Source organism: Macrobrachium rosenbergii, chromosome 3, assembly GCF_040412425.1.
Source record: "Macrobrachium rosenbergii isolate ZJJX-2024 chromosome 3, ASM4041242v1, whole genome shotgun sequence".
NCBI lineage: Eukaryota > Metazoa > Arthropoda > Malacostraca > Decapoda > Palaemonidae > Macrobrachium > Macrobrachium rosenbergii.
The window spans coordinates 20,970,674-20,993,697 of NC_089743.1; positions in this window are offsets into that span (position 1 = coordinate 20,970,674).

The window sequence follows — 23,024 nt, forward strand, 5'->3', positions numbered from 1 at the left end:
TCTCTCTCAAGAAGATCTAAGGTGGGGCGTTTTTCAGAGAAAGAAAAAAATTTGAAGAGAGATTGTTGGAAGTCTCTTCTCTTGAAATGTAATATTCTCTCGCCTAACTTTTCGTGGGAGTTCGTCAAGCGTGAGCAAACATCCGGAAGACTTCAATAAATGAGTATATGATCTCATGCGGACAGTGAGAGAGAGAGAGAGAGAGAGAGAGAGAGAGAGAGAGAGAGAGAGAGAGATTGTTTGTCTCACACTGTGTGTGAACATGCAACTGAATGCTTTTGTATGCCGTGCATGGAGTAAGTTTTGGCAAATTCCGCACTTGGTTCTCCCATGAGATAATTATCAAACCAATAAACTTGAGAGTAAGGCATTAAATAAATTTTTGTCGTTTTTAAAGTGTCCGGAATATCTAGGCCAACAGAGTCACAGTCGATTTTTTAAGAAACTGAGCTAAATACCTCTCCCACGATCCAAGGTTTCTTGCTGTTGGGGGACGCAAGCGTAGTACTTTTTTTGACCAGGGGGACCGCGTTTTGCCTTTTGGAAGGAGTGCCGCCAGAAGTGTACAGTTTTCCTGTTACTCAGCAGGTCTTCAGAGGTGAGGTTGTTGGCCTCCCGCCCTGTTTATGGTGCACATTCCAAGCTGGTTGGGCTGATGGGCAGAGAGCCAGGTGCAGTCTTTCCAGAGGTGGGCTGTAGGATCAACATATCCCAGCGGTAATATATATATATATATATATATATATATATATATATATATATATATATATATATATATATATATATACATACATACACACACATATATACACACAGCAGTCCAACAACAGACTAAAACTGCGAATAATAATGGACTTACAGACCTCATATGCAAAGTACTGTCCTTGTACGTACTTACGTATACTGCATATGCTAATGCTCAGCTGAGATACACAAATAAAAAAGAACAGTTTGTGTTTTCATATAATATTATACAGAATGGTTTCTCTCTCTCTCGTTCTCTCTCTTTAATGAAAAGGTTTTTGATGTCGTAACTTAATCCCTATGAGACCAGAGCAAATAAAAAGAATGATGAAAATTGCTCTTTTTGTCTCTCTTTCTAAATACAAAAGAACGATGCAGAAACATATGAGCTATTACTGTACACAGAATATGATGAAGGTGTTTTATCAGCTGCACCTGAATAAAATGAAAATGTTTTATTTGTTTAAAGATATCTTAACATACTGAGTGTATTCACTAGTCTTTTTTTTTCTTTGTTCAGTTTTACTGTGAAGACCCATGATGATGATGATGATGATTGTGGAATCATATTCTTCTTTTAACGTGCTTTTTTCCCATTTGTATGGGGTAAGCACGATGCCTCCGTTTGAAGGACTTCGAATTGGCCTGGGTTAGACTTTGTAGTCTCGATCGGCTGCCCTGACTGTCATCGCTTAGACCCCGGTAGGGTATGTACATGTATTGTACCAGTCACCAAAGCTTATAATGATTATTAGGTAAAATAATGTAGTGGGTGATTGTGTAGGCCCTTTGATGATGCGTTTTGAACACCCTCTGGCAAGAAGTCGGAAGCTTTAGAAGGTAGGGCAGAACAAGATGATGTTGGATGGCATTAGGCGAGAATCACTGACAGTGGAAACTGGCTTTTTTAGTTTTCTGGGATGAATTTTGTGGTTGGGATTTCTTGCTTATGCCTTTTTATTTCTTCAAATATTATGTGGAGAGGTTCCAGTGTCACTCTAAAGCTGCGTTCCTTCTTGGGATCGTAACATATGATTTTTCAGGTGTCACTTTGCTTCACTGTTTCATATTTCGTTTCTTACACCGACCCTTGGAAAACCTTTTAAATCATCTAAGGCGTCCTTCCGCGGATTACTCCAACATGCTTTCACCATTCCAGGCTCTAATTTATCCATGGTTCATTTGATGAAAGTTTATTTCAACGGCAATGGTCAGTTATATTCAGCAGTCCACGATTTCACTGTCAGGGTCAGCATCAATCACTGCTCGAAGGATATTGAATACCTGCTGTGTGTATGAGGCGTTGATTTACATAATGATAGCCTGGTCGAGTGGCTGGAGCAGTGAGCTCGTGTTCGGTGGTAAAATATCACGTGAACATTTCATTTTCAGTGATGATTGATCGTCAGTGGCCAGGAATAGTATCTGTTGCTGATATCAAACTTCATTGGTAACCCTTCCTTCTCCAAGTAGTTGTCCACTTCGCCAGTGAAGTATTGATGTAGCCACTCAGAAAATAACACTGTCGTGACCCATGCTTTGCGGTTGCGTTGCCTTCAAACGGAAAGAACTCTCTTGTTTTGGTTATTGAAGACACGACGATTCTGCGCACTGTGAACAATGTCAGATTTTATGACATACCTCCTTAAGTGCCATAGAGTACCAATGTTAATCTGTCCTCCCGCTCTTTAAAGCCTGGTGCTTGTTTTCCATTTTTGTGAAAATGCCGTATTTTCCGGCTTTTAAGACTCGTCCCAATTATGGGGAGCCTAATTGGGGAAATAAGTACAAGTACCCCTCTCTTTCTTAATCTTTATAGTCAATCTCTCTGTAGGTTATTTTGAAGCTTGTTACCTATAGGCATTCAGCTATTACTGTAAAAGATAAGAAACAGTAAAAAGCATTTTAAACATGTTAGTTGGGAGGTCTGCCCCGTCACAAAATATGCATTTTTCAAAAAATATGGTAATGGTCTTGGTCTTACTCAGTAACTAGCCTAAGCCTAGTATACCATCTATAGTTAGCGCCATTATATGATACTGTAATTTGAAGCCTGTTTAAGATATATTACTGAATTACTGTATTTTTGTGATATGGCCTATGAAAGATTTATCACTACAGCTTCAAAACACACCATAAGAGACAAGTGAAAGACCATGTGCATGAATGTCTGTCTGACTAGTCAAAAACTCTCTCTCTCTCTCTCTCTCTCTCTCTCTCTCTCTCTCTCTCTCTCTCTCTCTCTCTCTCTCTCTCTCTCTCTCACGCGCGTATATCACTGGTTTTTGTGATTCTAAGCTTATCAAAATTGTATTTCAACATTAATATATATATATGTATGGTATATGGAAAAATTTGTACAGCATCACAACGTATCACAGTAATTCGAATTTACGTAATGGTACAAATGAACGTATACAACAGTCATGCGAATATCTGTCATTCTGACTGAGCTAGAAATGTTTATAGGTCTTTCTTCTTCCTGTCATGTACAACTATACAACCGATGCTGTAAAGTATTAGACAGCAAAACATGTTATGGCATTTGAATTTGCGTCTATACCGAACCAAACGTCAGTTACCTAACAGTCTCTCTCTCTCTCTCTCTCTCATTGATGTTATAATTTTAAATATACTTAACTTAAGATATTTTCCAATTTTAATGCAAATAAAGTCAACGAAAGGTAACGAAGCTCAATGGTCAGTAGAAACATGATAACTCATGAATATCAATAACATTTTACAAATGTTGAAGCTCTTTGTTTATGTCGGTAGTATATAAAACCCATACGATTAGACATTTTTATGAGGCAAAGACTAATATGTATGGTCACCTTATAGATAATATTTATTGACATATGACGAGATCTAACACTGCAGCGATCAGTAGACTGGGTCTGATGCAAAGCGAATGTGGATTATAACTGTTGAGTCTAGTTAGCTATATAAAGAAAAAGACGGCCGTTATGTTTTGTTACTTTAGATGGTTACTTACAACTGTAAAGTATAGTGGTTACTTACAACAAGAACTAATGAAGCGTTGTTCTGAGATGAAACTTATCGGATACACCTTTGGTATGCATAGCTTTATCTGTTGAGTGTAACTCTAAGACACAACAGTATATTGTATTTACTTCGGAGGGTAGGATTTGTTACTTATCATCGAAAACTGTTGCTCTTGGCTCATAGATTAAACTTGGACACTTCCTTTTTGTCTTATAAGACGACCCCATGCATTTTCCTGACATTTTTATATGAAGAAATGCTCGTTTTCCATGACGGCAACCTGCAGAAGGTTAGGTTAAGCATTTTTTTTTTTCCTAAACAGACGTGTTTCATGTTTCTTCACAGTTAAAATTTTGCTGATGATGGTAGCCTCCTGTATCAATAAATTTCTTCAACTCGATCATTTCTTCGACAGCAGATGCAGCCTTTCCAGTAATTTTTATAATGATCAAATTATGCTTGTTTCAGAACCTGTACAGACGTCTCTCACTAGCTGTGAGTTGCTTGGTATTCCATTCCGTGTTTTGTACTTTTCAAAGTTCCTCTTAAAGATATTGCTGCAATGGATATTCGTTTCTGATTCACATTCATTTGTTTAAATATTTAATACCTTTTCAGTCGTCATTTTTTCTTTGTTGCTGACAGTTGACATCACTTTTACTGTCTGTGGTGCAACAGTAAAGGCAGCACAAAGTTTTTTTTTTTTTTTAACAAATTAACATAACAAATTAAATATTGCCGTACATATATGCATAATTTTTCCTTTGTATTGCAGTCATATAAAAAAATTATATTTCTTTTACCAACAGGAGACGCTTTATGATTTTTTATTGCCTTAGAAATACCACCATCATCTGGACTGTTACGGTTTGGAGCCGTTATTGGGGTTTTCCTGGATGAAGACAGTGATAAACCATGACCCCAAATGAGACCAGTGAGGACACTAGAGACAGCAGTTATTGGGGATCAAAGATATAAGACCAGTGGGATAAGAGTCCTATATATACTGTACTAAGCATTGCATGACATGGCCAAGCAAGTTTCATTATTTTACAGCCTGTATTCTCATGGTAGGGTGGATGGAATTTTGTGAAGCGGTCACTCTACTCCTGGAATTTTCTAGTTTTTACGTTGGGCATAGGATCATGGTAAACCGGAAGACTGTGGACATCCCATCGGTGTACTAGGGCAAGGCTCATATATGTATATATATATATATATATATATATATATATATATATATATATATATATATATATATATATATAGAGAGAGAGAGAGAGAGAGAGAGAGAGAGAGAGAGAGAGAGAGAGAGAGAGAGAGAGAGAGAGATATAGATATATATATATATATATATATATATATATATATATATATATATACAGTATATATATATATATATATATATATATATATATATATATATATATATATATTCCTCTTAATTTTATAGGGGACTCCTGTAGAGCAAGATCAAACTTAGTAGCTGACATATTCATTTACTAATTATTGAACCATGGTTGAATCAGTTCTGCAAAAACAATCTTCACCAGTAGTTAATTAATTCATATATTTACACAGAACCATCTTCAGCAGTGCATTGAACCTCCAAACACACACTGTGTCATTCTCCTCTATATTATTGGCACTCATGCTTGTATTCCAGTGTTTCTTTCGTCCATCTAACCAACGCTTTTAGGTATTCTTTTCCTCCTTTTTTCCTCATTTAGTTTTACTTATGACAAAACAACATCTAAACGTTTTAGTTCAGAATCTTCTTACCATTGCCAAAACGATTTGCAAGTTCCATGCATCTCCACGTTCCTCAGCATTATTATGCAAAAATACTACACAAACATATTAATAGAATTTTGTGCTTGTTTATAAAGCCTAAGAGATCAAGTCCACATTAAGATCTTCATGTCTGCTTGTTTGTTTTTAATGTTTTGAAATCAGTCTGTTTTGTATACGTCTATTTTGTATAAATATGAATGTATGTAATCATGTTCTTTAGGTAATTAGCCATCGGCAGTGAATTAACTATCTATCGATTTATTTCTGTATACTTGTATTCATTATATATATATATATATATATATATATATATATATATATATATATATATATATATATATATATATATATTATTATATATATATATTATATAAATTAGTTTATTACTTACTTTATTGGATTTGTATTGCCTTGCTTTTCCTAAGATCCACGTAATTCTGTCAATTAGGGCTAAAATTAAACTCAAAAGGACAGATACTAAATAAGTTAGGTCGCCAGCTGAAAACTAGTATGACAGGGAAGAGGTTTATTATATCCACATGAATTAATTCCGCAAACCTACTGGGAAACTAGTTTCAGCAAAGGTAAAAATGAAAGGGACTCAAATTATTAATCTTAATCAAGACAAAATACCTCAGTGCTACATAGAGATGAATGCAACAGATTAATATGCTTCTTCAAATGCTTTATAAGGCAGTTGAATGCAGTGAACATCGAAATGAGGCTTCTTGGCACTGATGATGTGGATTCTTCTCCAAGCAAGAGAATTTGCTGAGGCCCAAGGGGTACACACTTCTGGAGAAGATGTATCCAGATGACAATCTTGCACTACAGAAACGCTCACTCGTCATTACTTAATCACAAAGGGGTGAATCTTGTATCAAGAATAATACTTTTAATACCGTGGGGGGATAAGTTATGTGATTTCACTAGACAACACAAGTTTTACTTAATATATGACTTCATAAATGGGGTATGTTTTACTTAGGATTTCTTAATCAGGGACTGTTTAAGAGAGGAAAATTTGAACAAGGAAAATGAGAGTTTCAGTTGAAGGGAAAGAGAACTGTTAGTAATTGTCACAGTCAGACTTGGCTGGTACTGGACGGAATGGGCCTGTCACAAGACCCAGTCTGGTACCTGTTAATTCGACTCCCTGACGTGCAATACCTTCGAGGACTTGTTCAATCGGACCATGCTGGAGGATCTTTTCCAATGTGTGCCTGGGCCCCTTGCTATGTATCTTAGTGATAAGCAGCCCACCACACTTATGGAAGCCTGCTGTATGGCCGATTCATGGGAAACTTATAACCAGTCCCTCAGCACATCTCAGCGGTGCATAGTGCCACCCGGGTACCTCTCAGGCTCGACTTGCCCGAAGAACGGACTGCCTAGCAAGAAGCCTATGTGCACTCACTTCAAGAAGGTGGGACACACTGAATCTGATTGCCGCTACATCTTGGGCAACATTAGGCAGCCCACTACCAACAACCAAAACTCCTACGTTTGTAAATAAATTCATGTTAAAGTAATGACTGATTAATTTAACAAGGCGACCTCCACTTCTCTGTTTACTTAGATGTGATATCAAGGTAAGTCAGTTTATTCATTACATTTATCGCTTATACTCTAAGCACTATGTGTCGGTCCTTAAGGCAGTTGAATAAAAATCCATTTTCATTCTTCCAACTGGCCTCAGAATATAACAATGTAAATGTATATATATGTATATATATATTATGTAGTGTATATATATATATATATATATATATGTGTGTGTGTATATATATATATATATATATATATATATATATATATATATATATATATATATCCTGTCTTCTCCTTTATGGCCAGATGGCATTATGTTTGGCGTTAGTTCAACAAGAAGCCAGAGAAGTAAGAGTTACTCTCTGAGGGAAAAGCATAATTTTCGTACTTTTCCAACTCTTGTGAATTTTGAACAGATGCAATGGCTGTGTTATTTTGGGAAGTGCCCTGGAGACGCTGTGAGAGAGAGAGAGAGAGAGAGAGAGAGAGAGAGAGAGAGAGAGAGAGAGAGAGAGAGGAGGCTTTCTATGGTTTTACTTTGTTAAGAAAAAATTGAGTTGATTAGTTAAATTTTATTAACTGATTTCGAGATATAGTGAGACTTGAATTTATATGAACTTGTAGTAGAATACTTAGGTTAATTAGATAAATGATATATATATATATATATATATATATATATATATATATATATATATATATATATATATATATATATATATAATATAACTTTTTTATCACCGTGATTTATATACAATCATGAAGCTACAAATGTCGCTTAATATCAAATTCACGCTACCTCGGGAATATCTCCGAAGGAGAATTATCACCGAAGGGGAATTTATATAAGTGATAAATGAATTGGTACCCATCGGGACACGAACCCTTGACACGGGCCTATTCAGCGACTCCAATGGACATTACCACATATATAGTCACGATGTTGTTCCAGTTACCTGGTTATCACACATTTACTAATTGTAAAGTTCAAATTTTGCCTCACAGATACCTGAACTCTCGTCAAAAAAAAAAAAAAAAAATACGACTGAATACTCTAAAGGCAATCAGTGCTCCCTTAAAAGATGTATCAGTAATGTACTAAAGGGCATCACTCTATTAAGTTCTGTATTCCCATTGCAATTCTTTCTCCACGATTTGAACCATTTCAAAAAACACTGAAGGAACAAAACTTTCTGGTTCACTCACAAAAATGATCAATCCTACCACTTGTGATCAGTAAATGAAACACTGGTGTATAAAATTTTAAACACAAAAATTTATTCTTAATAAGTCAAACTTTACTAGTACTCGGATATTAAATTTCAATAATTTTTGGAAATTTTAATTAATTTTTGAATTTAGTTATGAAATAAAAAGTTAAATTATCAAAGAAAAATTATTAAGTTTTGAAAGAAAATTAAATTCAACAAACAAACAATCTGAACAGTACTATGGCAAATATACAAATACACAAAATATGAAAAATGCAAATATATCAAAATCATCAACGTGGCATCGAAACTTTTCACCTTTACGTGACCGGTCTATCAATCACTAAATCACAAATACTCACAAAAGAATAGCATGGTTTTAAAATTTTTACCTCAAATCGTCTCGTAAGTGCATATGTGACAAAGCCTTCAACTAGAGCTAAACCCTATACGTGTTCAAAGGCTGGCAGTTGGCACATGTGCGTTGTCTGACGTAACCATTCTTTACTTCCATTATTATAGAAACAATAACACGCTAGTATATAATTGTTTAACATGGACATCTGCACTAAGGACAATGCAATATTATTTACATAGAATATCTCCTGTATACAGAAAAACATGTGACAACTAGAAAAAAAGTAGATTGCAATAACGTTCTAAAAAAATATTACACTAACACATTTCATACATAAAGCAGGGAACTTCATAAGAATATATATATATATATATATATATATATATATATATATATATATATATATATATATATATATATATATATATATATATATATATATACTGGGTAACGAGAAAAGCACAGTGCATTTCAAAATTTATTGTGCCGTTTCACAACACTTTTCGGTTGCATTTTCAAGGCTGAAAAAAAATGTGAACACCATATTATTTGTAATAACTCTTAAAATATTTTGACAAAAAATATAGAATTATTACATTAACATCCCTTGTAAAGTAAAATATAAAATGGTAAAATTGCAAAAATCACAATAGAATACTAAGAGATATAAAAAGTTAAAAAAAAAAACTATAATAAAACTAATAAAGCTAAAAGAAGAAACATAAAAATACTACAGAGTAAAACTCCCACCCAACGGGTTGCTTCAAAGAGTAACTAAAAACAGTAGAACCTTTAGTGACCGAGACACAAAAGACAAAGTGCAACTGGCCATTACATAATATACAATAGGATAGAGGAATTCTGCAAGTTTAACGACGGAACTAGCTTTTTTTATCATTATGAACTCCAGGACGTGAAGTTCATTTTCATTTTGCGCATGTCCTGTAATATGGAAGTCTTTGGCCTCTGTGTGCATTATACAGATCTTCGAATTTTTTCTTCGTTTTTAACGTGCTTTTTCCCCATTTTTGTATGGGGTAAGCACGATGCCTTCTTTTGAAGGACTTTGATTTGGCGTTGGGGTAGGCCGTAGCCTCGATCGGCTGCCCTGCCTGACATCGCTTAGACCCCAGTAGCGAATATGTACATGTATCGTACCAAATCCCCAGCTCCCTTTCTCCCAGCAGCGAGGAGAACTGAGCGGTTAGGTCGACAGTTCAAGACGTGTGAGGTGTCTGTTATGTTTTTAGAAGATGTTGGAGTTGCTTTGTTTATGTGTTTATTAGTCTGTAACACCCATTTGCTTTCAGCAACCTATCCTTTGATTACATAAATAATCCCGATGTGTCTGACCGGTCGGCTGCAGATTTGAACCCGCGCCACAGACCTCTATGAAGGTCGAGGCTGCTGCTCTACTGACCGAGCCATCAAGGCTCTGTTATGCAGATCTTCAAATGATTCCGAATATTCAGTTGTTCTGGATTGGACATCCAACACCCTGTCTTGAAACTTACTCCTCTATGAGAGTCCAAGCGTACTTTTAGTAGCCTTTTTGTACATCCCACATAGGTCCCTCGACTACAACTATGGCAAATATATTTTTACACAACGTTGGATATAAACAACGGATTAAGCTGTCTTTGTATATGAAATGGTAATTCCTTGTGTATTATATCAGTTAGCTTTTTGGTAAGTGCATCGTCACTTGCAGGATTCGAACTATTGCCACGTTTAGAAACAACGATACACAGTGACTTTGACCACTGGGTCATGCACTTATCAATTATAATTTTCCTTGGTGCAAGTTATTCCCGAGGTATAGTGAAATGGTTATTAAATGATATTTGTGGCTTTATATTTTTATATATATATATATATATATATATATATATATATATATATATATATATATATATATATATATATATATATATATATATATATATATATATATATATATATATATGTGTGTGTGTGTGTGTGTGTGTGTGTGTGTGTGTGTGTGTGTGTGTGTAAATAAAAGGCCCATAAAAGACTACATACACGTTGCAACCGTATTATGTATAAAGTGTTTTTATGAGCCTTTTTGCCTTCACAGTACACCGATAGATGACTAGATTACAGAAAACATATGTGTGTGTATATATATATATACACACACACACACACACACAAGGGTAGACAACGGCCAGCAAGACACATCAGTGTGAGGGTGGACCAGGAAACCAGTTAACGCTGACATATTTCTTCATTTCCAGCGTTTCGTAATAATTTTTTATCACATCATCAGGGATCTGTTGAATAATGAATAAATTACTCAGAAAGTTACTGTAAACGCTTAAAAAATCATAAGAAAAATAAAAGCACCAAATGCAATATAGCTAAAAAACACAACAGACAAAAGACCGCTAACTAACCTCAGGTGGAGAGAGCAAAAGACGGAAAGCTTATAGAGAGAGTTAACTCGGGTAAAGTTGAGTAGAGGAGGTTTGGGTATTTAACTGGTGGACTAGTTGTTTCATAAACAGTGCCACGAGTATGGGCAATTCGTGAAGGTTTGCTGTTTGGCCTAATATGCTGAAATAATTTCTTTCAATATGAGTTTTACAAATTTTGGAATGAACTCTGATATTAGAATGATCTGGATTGGAGAGCCTACAACCAATACGAAAGCTTATTCCCAGATGGGAGTCGATTCTTACCTTCAGTAACCTCCTCGTGGGTCCGACACATGTCCCAGAGTTACATCAAGGGCAAGTATACTTATACACCACGTTAGAGGATAAAAATGATGGCTTAACCGATCCTTGGCTAAATATCAAGTACCTCTTTTAGAACCTTTGACAAAAAATAACTTTACTCTCAGCAATTCGTAATCTTTTAAGGAAAAAATTTTACCACAAAACGCTAATTTTAAATGGCCATTTTAGATGTAGAATCGCTTTTACTAATGTACCTATGGAGGAAATATCGATATTATCGTAAATAAACTTTTTCCTGTACCAGATGCTGTTTTTAACAATTTCAGTCGAACAACATTTAAGACTTTTTTAGAGCTGGCAGTGCGGAACACTGCCTTTATTTTTGATGGCAAGCTTTTTAAACAAACCGAAGGTGTAGCCGTGGGCTCCCATTTGGGTCCAACTTTTGCCAGCATCTTCATGTGCTCGCTTTTTATGCCAGGTATATTGATGACACCTTCGCCCTATTTAAAAATGACTTTGATATTGACTCTTTTTTAACATTTGCCAATTCTAAGCATAACAACATTAAATTTACCGTAGAAAAAGAAGTGAACAATCAATTGCCTTTTTTAGACGTTCTTGTCACCAGAAATAATGGTTCTTTTAATACTTCTGTTTTTAGGAAGAAGACGTTTACTGGTTTATGATGCAATTACTACAGCTCCTTCGTTTACAATTTTAAACTTAATACTGTTTTTACTCTCGTCCACAGGTCGTTTTTCATTACTTCGAACTGGCAGTCCTTTCATCAGGAAATTAATTTTCTCTCAGAATATTTCATGAATAACTGCTTTCCGCAAACCTTATTTTTTAAACAACCTCGATTTTTTCTTGACAAACAATTTACTGACGTCACAAAACTTCCAACAGTACCTAAATTAAACTTTTACGCCAAATTTCCCTTTTTACACGATGACTCTTTTAGAAAACGGTTTGTGCAAATTATCCAAAATCATTATGGTGCGATTAATTTAAAATGGATTCCCAAAAAATCCTTTAACAATTGGTTCATTTTTTAACTGCAAGGATCGATTTATCCTCGAACGTGTGTATAAGTATACTTGCCCTAAATGTAACTCTGGGACATATTTCGGATCCCCGAGGAGGTTACTGAAGGTCAGAATCGACTCCCATCGGGGAATAAGCTTTCGTACTGGTTGCAGGCTCTCCAATCCAGAACATTTTAATATAACAGCTCATTCCAAAATTTGCAAAACTCATATTTGGAAAGAAATTATTTCAGCATATTAGGCCAAACAGCAAACCCTCACGAATTTCCCATACTCGAGTCACTGTTTATAAACAACTAGTCCACCAGTTAAATACCCAAACCTCCTTTACTCAACTTACCCGAGTTAACTCTCTCTACGAGTATAAGCATTCTGTCTTTTGCTCTCTCCACCTGAGGTTGGTTAGGGGTCTTTTGTTCTGTTGTGTTTTTTTAGCTATATTGCACTTGGTGAATTTTATTCTACTTATGATATTTAAAGCTTTTACAGTAACTTTCTGAGTAATTTATTCATTATTCAACAGATCCCTGATGATGTAATGAAGAAATTATTACGAAACGTTGGAAATAAAGAAATATGTAAGAGTTAACTGGTTTCCCTGGTCCACCCTCACACTGATGTGTGTGTATATATATATATATATATATATATATATATATATATATATATATATATATATATATATATATATTTATTTATATATATATTTATTTATATATATATATATATATTTATATATATATATATATATATATATATATATATATATATATATATATATATATATATATGTGTGTGTGTTATTAATCTCGCTGGTATAGTTTGTGGTTAAGTATCTTGAAATTTTTTCACGATTGGCCGGTTGAAAATAAATGGTCGAGCCGTCAAGAGTGATCAAGTCTCCATGTGTATTTTTTATTTGCTTATTTGCTTAGTCGTGTAATAATTTCTTGGCATTTCTGTTTTTAAAATTTACTTGAGAAAAAAATCAGCTAATATAAACGTAAGGGCATTAACCCCGTCCCTTCCACGTGATTTTAATTTTAAGAATTTTCGAGTAAGAAAGAGGTAGCGTTTATCCAAGTGTATTGTACGGTGTAATAGTTTTTTTTTTCCCCCGTCCGTTTCAGAGAGAGAGAGAGATAGAACCAATTTTCCATACTAACGTTTCGTCAGTTGAACAGCTTTCCTGCTTAGGAACTGTAATGGAAATTATTAATGAAGATGAAATGTTTTAGTGGACGGCCAAACGTCAACCGTTGCTTACCCATTCAGCTTCAAGGCTGGAATTACTTCCAGTAAAGTTGACCGTTAGTTTATACGAAGATTAATTTGATCTTTTCTCTCAGAAAGCTGCGGCCAGTCGAGATATATACAGTATATGTCTTTGCTGCCTCTCAAAAACAATTTGAGAGAGAAAGAGAGGCTCTGTTGGGAGTTAAGGTCAATTTTCTTTTTCGCCTCCTTTTTGAAGTACAGTACGTGTGAATTAATCCTTGTGTTAGACAAGATGTACTAGTTCATTTCTTCATTTCTTCCTTTCATCTAAGCAGTTTGAGAGAGAGAGAGAGAGGGAGGGGGTGGGGAGGACGGATACTTACAAGCGAGGGATCTTTTATATTTAATTTTTTTTATCCAGATTCTAGAGTATGGCCATGGAAAAACCATGCAGCATTTTTATCGTCAGTATAGTGGATTTCGTATGAGGGACCCATATGTGCTTTTCCGTTTTTTATTCTTTTTTCTAACAATCGCTGATAATCTTTACAGCAAAGGAGTAGGCTGGGAGACTGTGTTAGTAGTGATCCTGTAAACAAAGGAATGAGTGCTGAGAAAGAAAGGAGGAGAAGGAAGAAGGTATAAGTGTGGTAAGCAGAACATAAATACGGACACTTTCGGTAGAAAAACGCTTTGGAGAAATCAGAATCAGTCTGAGATCAGTAAACCTGTATCTGTCTTGGGAAGATCGAGAAAAGGCCAAGAATGAGTCATTTATGTTATGCTGATACTGGAAAGGGGGAAAAAATTATTCGGTACCTTGGAAAGTTCTGTGGAAATACTGTATTAGATGGTTAGAGTGTGAATGGAAGCATTACAACGGAATGGAATGAAAGAAATACAGTGAAATCGCAAACCATGGATTGCAGGGAAATGGAAGGGTAGAGGGGCGGCAGATTGGGAAGAAAATTGAGAAAGAAAGAGAAATTACGGGTAAATAAGTTGAACCATGGTAAATGTTGTTAGAACAGTAATTAATGGCACTGATATAAATTTTGCATCTTTTGTGTGAACCTTGGATTAATAGCCCTCTGTATTTGTGGCAGCTTAAAATTCAGAGATAAAGATGAAATTGTTTAATGGTTTCTTGTCCTTTGCTGAGGCATACCAGATAACGATCATGTTTAATCGGATGAAGAATATATCACCCTTACATGTATTTACTAGTTTTCACGGTTTTCATACTACTTATGCTGCTATTCAAAATGTATTAAAAATTATGATGTAAGGTGAAAATCAAGCGTTTTTGGAATTCTCAGATTGTTCAGCTTTGCGACTCTGCTTGGCTCCCGGCTTTTGAAATATCCACTGTTTCTGTTAACCTTCATTACACACACACACACACACACACATATATATATATATAATATATATATATATATATATATATATATATATATATATATATATATATATATATATATATATATATATATATATATATATACTCACCTATGGACCAGTTTTCTTTGAAGGCGACAACTTTAAACAAAAACAGTGAATGCAACACTGCGTTCATTTTACGGAAAAATCGTCTTCAACATCAACCGCTTTCATTACCTACAAAGCAAGCTCATCGGCAGCACGTCGAACCCACCCACACGCACTGTCACCAACTTCTATCTTGTAGACCTTTCGGTTTGTCTCTCATTCTTCTTCTCCAAAAAAAAAAAAAAAAATCACCATCTCCGCGTAGCCAATCTTGTCAGAATACCATAATCCTTTATTTCACCCATTCCAACCATTTTCCCTGTTTCTTCGAGTCTTTACAGGCCCGGCATTCTGAACCATCATTAGCTTTATATATTTTGCAAATCGTCAATCTCATTCACCATTACGGTTTTTCCGTTTTATTCGAAGACCTATAGTTCATTTCCGTAAAGAAAAGTCGATTGAACAATCCCTTCATTCATTCCAATTTTTTCTTTGCACAGACTCTCCCTTTCTTATCGAAACCTTTACTTGCTTCATCTGTTATATTATTCACCTCTGTCTCATCCTATCATCATTTGTTACGTTAAATAATAAATTCGTATATGGCTCAAACACTGCCACACTTCACCATCTATACTAACATGCTTTCTCCATGCTCAGCTTCCACTTGTTGACATCCACTTTTAACAGTCTGTTCTCATACAAACTTTTGAACTTCCTTGCTCTATCTGGAGCGTCTCTTCACCGATATCAGCCGATACTTTATCACCTGTGAACATAGTTATCAACTCTCAATATACGACCCCATATCGTTTACCACAAACTTGCCAAACAGCTGATATTTAGGTGACTTCTCTCATAACTCCATAGAGACACTCTACCTAACTTGGTATACATTGTCACACCAAAGGAGTCACTTTCCCATCTAAATATTCTCAAATCTCTTACAAAGTTGATATCTGGAGTATACGCTGTCTTCTTTGTGTAAGGCCACACTATTCATCCTCTTTCAAATCCTTTGTTTTGTGCCTTATTTATCAGTCAAAAGTCTATCATACAACTTCCCATAAATATTACAGTAAATTATTTTTGATTACTCAAAGACACAGTTTTCCATCTTTGGTGTTCATTTCGAATATCTCCCGTACTCGGAGTTGCTGTACACACCCAGGTCAGCCTTTTAGTTACACTGTCACCGATAAACGCAGCGTTTAACTTCCCGATACTTCAGCCTTCTAATTACTTTTATTACCTCCTCAGATATCACTCCCAGATTTAATTGCCCTTATTGAGTCCTTAATTATCACTTTCAAATTTACTCTTACCCATTCTCCTCTTGCATCGTTCATATCTGCCTCTTCTGTGTTCAACATTCAACAACTCAGAATGTTCCCCTCAGACAGCCTCGCTCTATTTGTATTTTTTATTCTAAGGTTCAGTTGTTCATTGTCGTTTCTGTTCATTGAATTGCTTCTATAAGTATGTCTTTTCTCCTCAAAGTTCTAGCTCAAATTATTGTGTGTATACTTCAATATATCCTGACCGTTATCCATTCAAATGATCCCTTGACTACCTTATTTATCCACTTGTACAACTGTACACAATCCTCTGCCCAGCAGCTTGGCAACACAAAATCTACGATGAATGTTTTCGTATACAAAGTCTCTTGCAACAACGGTTCAAGGGTGAATAAAGAGTCAGACGGCAAGATGTTAAGAGCTCAATTTCGTTTGTTCCGTCGATTTACTTAATCACTTGCAAAATATACTAGATAACTACTTACACTTATAAGAACAGAAACAAGATAAATAGAGAGAGAATAAATGAAACCTTCAAGCTCAAAGTTTCCACTCCTCATCTATGAGCTTTTAATAAAGAAGAGACCGACCCTGCCCGAGAGCAAAGAATCTATTTCGGCATTTGTAATTCTCAGCCACGGATCTCACTTCTTCCGCTTGAGATTTTCCTTAACTCAGGCCCATGGAGAGAGAGAGAGAGAGAGAGAGAGAGAGAGAGAGAGAGAGAGAGAGAGAGAATCTGTATGAATGCTCTCGGAACTCTGACATAAGGATTATTTTTGTGTGACGAGAAGGGTTAGATACGTCTTTCTCTCTCTCACTCTCTCTCTCTCCCAAGAGTGGTGTTAAATTCCCCTCTACTCTCGCCAAGGAAGGATAGGAATTCCTAAGAACATTTTGATCTCTTTTAATATCCTCCATTAATTTTTTCTTCCATTCTTTCTCGGGGAACCGTGATGGAAATATAAAAATGGTTTCGGAAAGATCAAAGTTTTTGCGCGCAATGCTCCTTTGGGGAGGCTATGTCTATGTGTACTCCTATATATATATATATATATATATATATATATATATATATATATATATATATATATATATGTGTGTGTGTGTGTGTGTGTGTGTGTGTGTGTATGTGTGTGTGCACGTACGTATGTGTGCATTCGAAATTGAAAAAACCAATTAATATCCATGACGCTTTCAAAAAATCAGCCACCCCACCTCCCACCCCAAACAGAAATAAAATGGGAAACATGACCCATCAGATGCTGAGTGTAAGAAAAAATTGGAGTGTGTGTGTGTGTGTGTGTGTGTGTGTGTGTGTGTGTGTGTGTGTGTGTGTGTGTGTGTGTGTGTGTGTGTAAGTGCAGGAGCGCTCGCGGCCGTGCCACGCTTTTCCATTATTAAACTGGTTTATATTATTGTTACTTTCTAATTGTGTTAATTTTGAGTTATTTACTGTTAAGAACTGCACAACAACTTCAAAATTACGATGGCTAGCAGAAATTTAACCTTAAATTATAAATGTTTATTAGCCATTGTAATTTTGTAGTCATTTTGTAGTCCTTAACTGTTTAATTCATGTTTCCGCTATTTGCAATATGTTGAGATTGCTGTTTTACATGAAATTCCTTTGTTAAAATGCAATACAAAATGCTTTTACTTTGGATCATCATTATGCCGTTCCGGTTTTTTGTTTTTTTCTAGAGCCTTGAGGACAATATATAAAGAAAGTTTTCAAGCGAGTTTAGGGACATTCCTAGAGGAAGTTGCTGGATATTCTTTATAACAAGTGTATACCATAAAAATAAAGATGTAGAGTAAAGCACTGACTTGGTTTCGTAACCACATGGTTTTATGCCCATTAAAGAAATCTAACAAAAGTCTCTCTCTCTCTCTCTCTCTCTCTCTCTCTCTCTCTCTCTCTCTCTCTCTCTCTCTCTCTCTCTCTTTTTTTTAACCTGCCTCAGACCGCTAATTCAATTGGATTCCTATAGACCGCCTGTCTAAGGCAGTTAAAGTCTCCTATTTTTTTCCTTTGCCTTTTTCTCTCTCTGAACCGTACGTTTTTAGATCCTTTTCCTCCATATTCAATGCTTATTTTATATCCAAAGAGTTTAAATGTTATAAATATATATATATATATATATATATATATATATATATACATATATATATATATATATATATATATATATATATATATATACATACATACATACATACATACATACATACATACATACATACATACACACACACACACACACACACACACACACACACACTCCCATAAGCACATGACGTTTGAGTATGAGATTCTGAGCCTCACGTGACTGAAAAGCTAAATTGGTTGGCTCAGGGTTAGGAAGGCAAGAATAAGGCATTTTGAGTTTCCCATTCCTCTATTCACTGTCTAACATGTCAGCCCAAAGTGCTGCCTTTTACTTTGAACAGTAACATACCTATCCGGTTAAACGAGGAGCAGCTGTTGAATCTACACCGAAAGTAGAGACAAGAAAATCCCTCCATTTTTGTACCAAGGTTGTACCTGAAAGGTTTATTGCCAAAATGTATTAATTTTCACTTGAAGAAATATATATATATATATATATATATATATATATATATATATATATATATATACAGTATACATATATATATCTATCTATCTATCTATCCATCACACACACACACACACACACACACACACACACATACATATATATATATATATATATATATATATATATATATATATATATATATATATATATATAGAGAGAGAGAGAGAGAGAGAGAGAGAGAGAGAGAGAGAGGGAGAGAGAGAGAGAGAAATGCTATTTCAGTCTTTCTCTTATAATCATATTAACGGCATTGTTAATAATAATATTCGAAAGCTATACAAATGTATATGTGTATTTTTATATATACAGTATATATTATATATATATATTTTATATATATGTGTATATTATAATATAAATATATTTAATATTTCAAATATTTGTGGGCATGATGTTAGAAATATTGAAATATATAACATATTTAATATTTAGTGAATTGTTTGCATGATAACAAATAATGGCTTTACTTTATACTTTTTTTTTGGAACGCTATTAATGACAAACATTATTGTACGTATAAAAGCATCTTCAGAACTAATTTCCGTATTTCTGACAGTGTTTTACTTTTATCTATAAAGCATAATGTTGCAAAGACCTCACTAGGTTCATATGGTCTTAAAATGCCTGACAGTGTTAAGAATAAGTACTTCCCGTGAAAAGTTAGCCTACTCACATTTAACGAGTCGTTGGCTGATTTCTCCTCGGTTGTAATAAGACCCAATTTCCCTGGCTTCAATTTCTCCGTTGTCCTCAGAGGAGATTTTTTTCCGGACTTTTTGAAGTTATTTTTTTTCTCTCTACGTTTTGCTGTGCTGCAAAGGGAATTTTTTTTTCCAGATTTTCCAACTAGCGCTTGAGAAATCTATAAACTTGAATGCTTCTTGCTCATTTAATGCGCTCAACTTGTGTGTGGTACTCGTGGCTTGTGTTTCACGGATGCTTCAACATGCATGTTTGTCGTTACCGCAGGAAAATAGTTTGGCTTTATAATTTTCACAATTGTTTTCATCTCTCTCTCTCTCTCTCTCTCTCTCTCTCTCTCTCTCTCTCTCTCTCTCTCTCTCTCTCTCTCTTGTTCCTTTCAATCTCTGCTTACTGCGACTGAGAGAGACTGATTATTCTGCTCGTCTAGGTCTCTCCACCATAGAATAAAGGAGAGAAGAATTCGTCTATCAATGTCCGCGTGACCTGGTTTCTGAAGAGTCGGATGTTAAATCTAGTTATGCAAATTTATACGCAACCGAAAAAATAGGGTAGAACAGTGCTCAGGTTCACTGGAGCAGCCTCACTTCTGGCGGTGACTTTGCGTCACAATCTTTCCATGTTTTCGTTAGTTTTCATTAATTTTTTTTAATTGTATGTCTCATTTTACCATTAAGAGAAATAAATGTCAGGTTTGATCACTCATCGAATACTCCATGAGAAACTGTTCTTTATTTTTATTGCTTGTTCCTCTTTCTGCAGTATTGTACATGTTTTCTAAAAATTTAAAGGTTTTAATTTATTATTGCCCATCGTGAGGGTTAAGTGTGAGTCAGAGGGACAGAAAACATAGAAGCTAGGGAGAAAGAATAACATAAATGTTCCTTTGACGGAATATTAACGTTCTGAAAAAGGAACACAAATAATAATAGTTTATGAGTGAGTCCGATTTCTGTGATGAAAAATAAAATAGGAACCATTTGATCTTCCATTGATATGGATATAGTGCTTCTGATTAAAGGTCATAGACAAAGATAGTTCCCTTTATATATGTGTGTGTGCGTACAGAGAGACACACATGTCCATGGTTTTCTTTCGTTGAACGTAAATAATAGTCATATTTGATAGGAAAAGGAAGAAATCATTTGCTTAGATCTGTTTATCTTGAAATTCGAGTAATTATGTATGCGTATACACGGAGATGTAAGTATTATTGTATGTTTATTGTAGAGAGATGGAGGTCAGTGGAAATGTTTGATACAAAACGAGTAATAAAGCATTTTTAATCCTTCAGTAATAAGAATCTTTTAATATAGAAACCATTTCAGAAAGCTCAGTGTTCGAGACAGGCAAACAGACGCTTACTGTTTTTTCAAAAAGAAGAGTAGAGATTTGCCCAAAAAATATGGAGGTCGAAAGAAAGGAATTCATATAATTAGAGACGTTTTACTTCTGGAAGAGTTCCAAAATCCGGTTAATTTGATCCACAGCGTTTTCCTACTCTGTTATCTTCATCACACTTCCGCTTGTATCTTTTAATTTTTTCTTCATTCGTTTTGTTTTTCTGAAATGGGAGAGACGGCCTGAGGGGGTTTAGGTTTTATCTCATCCGTTTTATTATTACAATTATTATTATTATGGATTTAAAGCTGGAATTACGAATTCTATTCAATTTTGGAGTCGTTTATATCTGATCAAAACATTGAGAAATTTACGGACTTTTTTTTCATATACTTATATTTACACATCTCTCTTTGATGAAAATAATATTTGTTACAAATGCTCGTAGCCTTGGAAGTATATTATTAACTTCCTTTAATTTAATATCATATGCCACAATATCACAGTAAAACAGCAGATACATATGAAACTGAAAAAGGCGGGAAATTCCTCTGACCAACCAACCACAACGGTTGTTATGACATGCCCTCGTGCGCTTTAGAGAAGGTTGCCAGATAGCATTTTTATAGGCTGTTGCCGGGAAGGTTTTGGAGAGGTACACGAAACTTATTTGAGTGAGTGTACAATAAGCGCGAGATATATGGGGACCGAATCCTGAACATGCTCAAAATCAGTATTTTCTGCGTTTTTCTTGTTTACAAAAGAAAATGCGAAATATTCTGTCGGAAAGTGATAGTGTAAGACACATTATTATCGTTAATGTAAGCTAAGTAAATTTTTAGTCAAGATCTGTCTCTTGTCACATAGTAAGATACCTCTTACGATATATTTCAGAATGTTCCATAGATTTTTGCTTAGCACCAGAGCTGTTCATTATACAATATTTACTACCGCAAAAATTCATTTTTGTTACCCAATTGAATAAGGAGCTCACAGGCATAACTAATTTATGATTTCTAAATTAAAATAAATTTGGTAGTAAATAACCTCGTTGATTTTTATTTTTTGTTTACTTAAAAAAACAACTGCTTATGTTCTGTGGGTATAGTTATCGTTGCACTGATTGACACTTTGGATCAGGCTCACCAACTTTTGAAGTAAATTACAAGAGAGCATGTACATAAATTATTGATACCATTCCCGTTTTCATTATTTATTATAAATTGGCAGTCAAGCACTTCAAAAACTTCAATCAAACTATTTCGTCCTCATAGCCAAACAATAATCTTTAAAAAATTTTTTATATGCAGTAATTTTAGCAACAATTTTCTTCTGTCGAATTAATACCAAGATGATAAAAAAAAGCAAAGAGCACCGTGTGTTTACAACGCACTTTTCACATACAACTAATGTTTTCCCTCACTATAACGAAAACAAAAAATCAACCAACCCAGCAGTTAGGTAAGTGACAAAGTACCCGTGCCAGCTGAAAAGTCTTCCTGGAGTCGTGTTAACATCTTTAGTGATATTATCGCTAAGTACCTTTCTTTTTTTTTTTTTTTTTTTTTTCCTAACGGCTGGTGGGACTCGGCAGCAAAACAACAGTCAATCAGTTATCATTGTGGGAATGGGAAAAGTGAAAAGCTAGTAGTTTTTAGTGCGTAGGTTTAAGGCAAATGATTTCGGCAGTTGACAAGTTATTACAGGTTACCCAAAGATTTCTTGTGTGGTCAGCACGCACTAGATTTTGCATGAGCGAACCATCATTAAAAATGCGCACTCTTTAACTCTGAAGTTAATATTCTAAGTTTTGCTATCATTCTTAGATTCGTATGATAGTAGTTTGCCTGCCTGACTGTCCGTTTGTACACGGCTTTATCTTTAGCAGTAACTTTTGAACTATGAGTTTGTGACTTCATTAATAAAGCT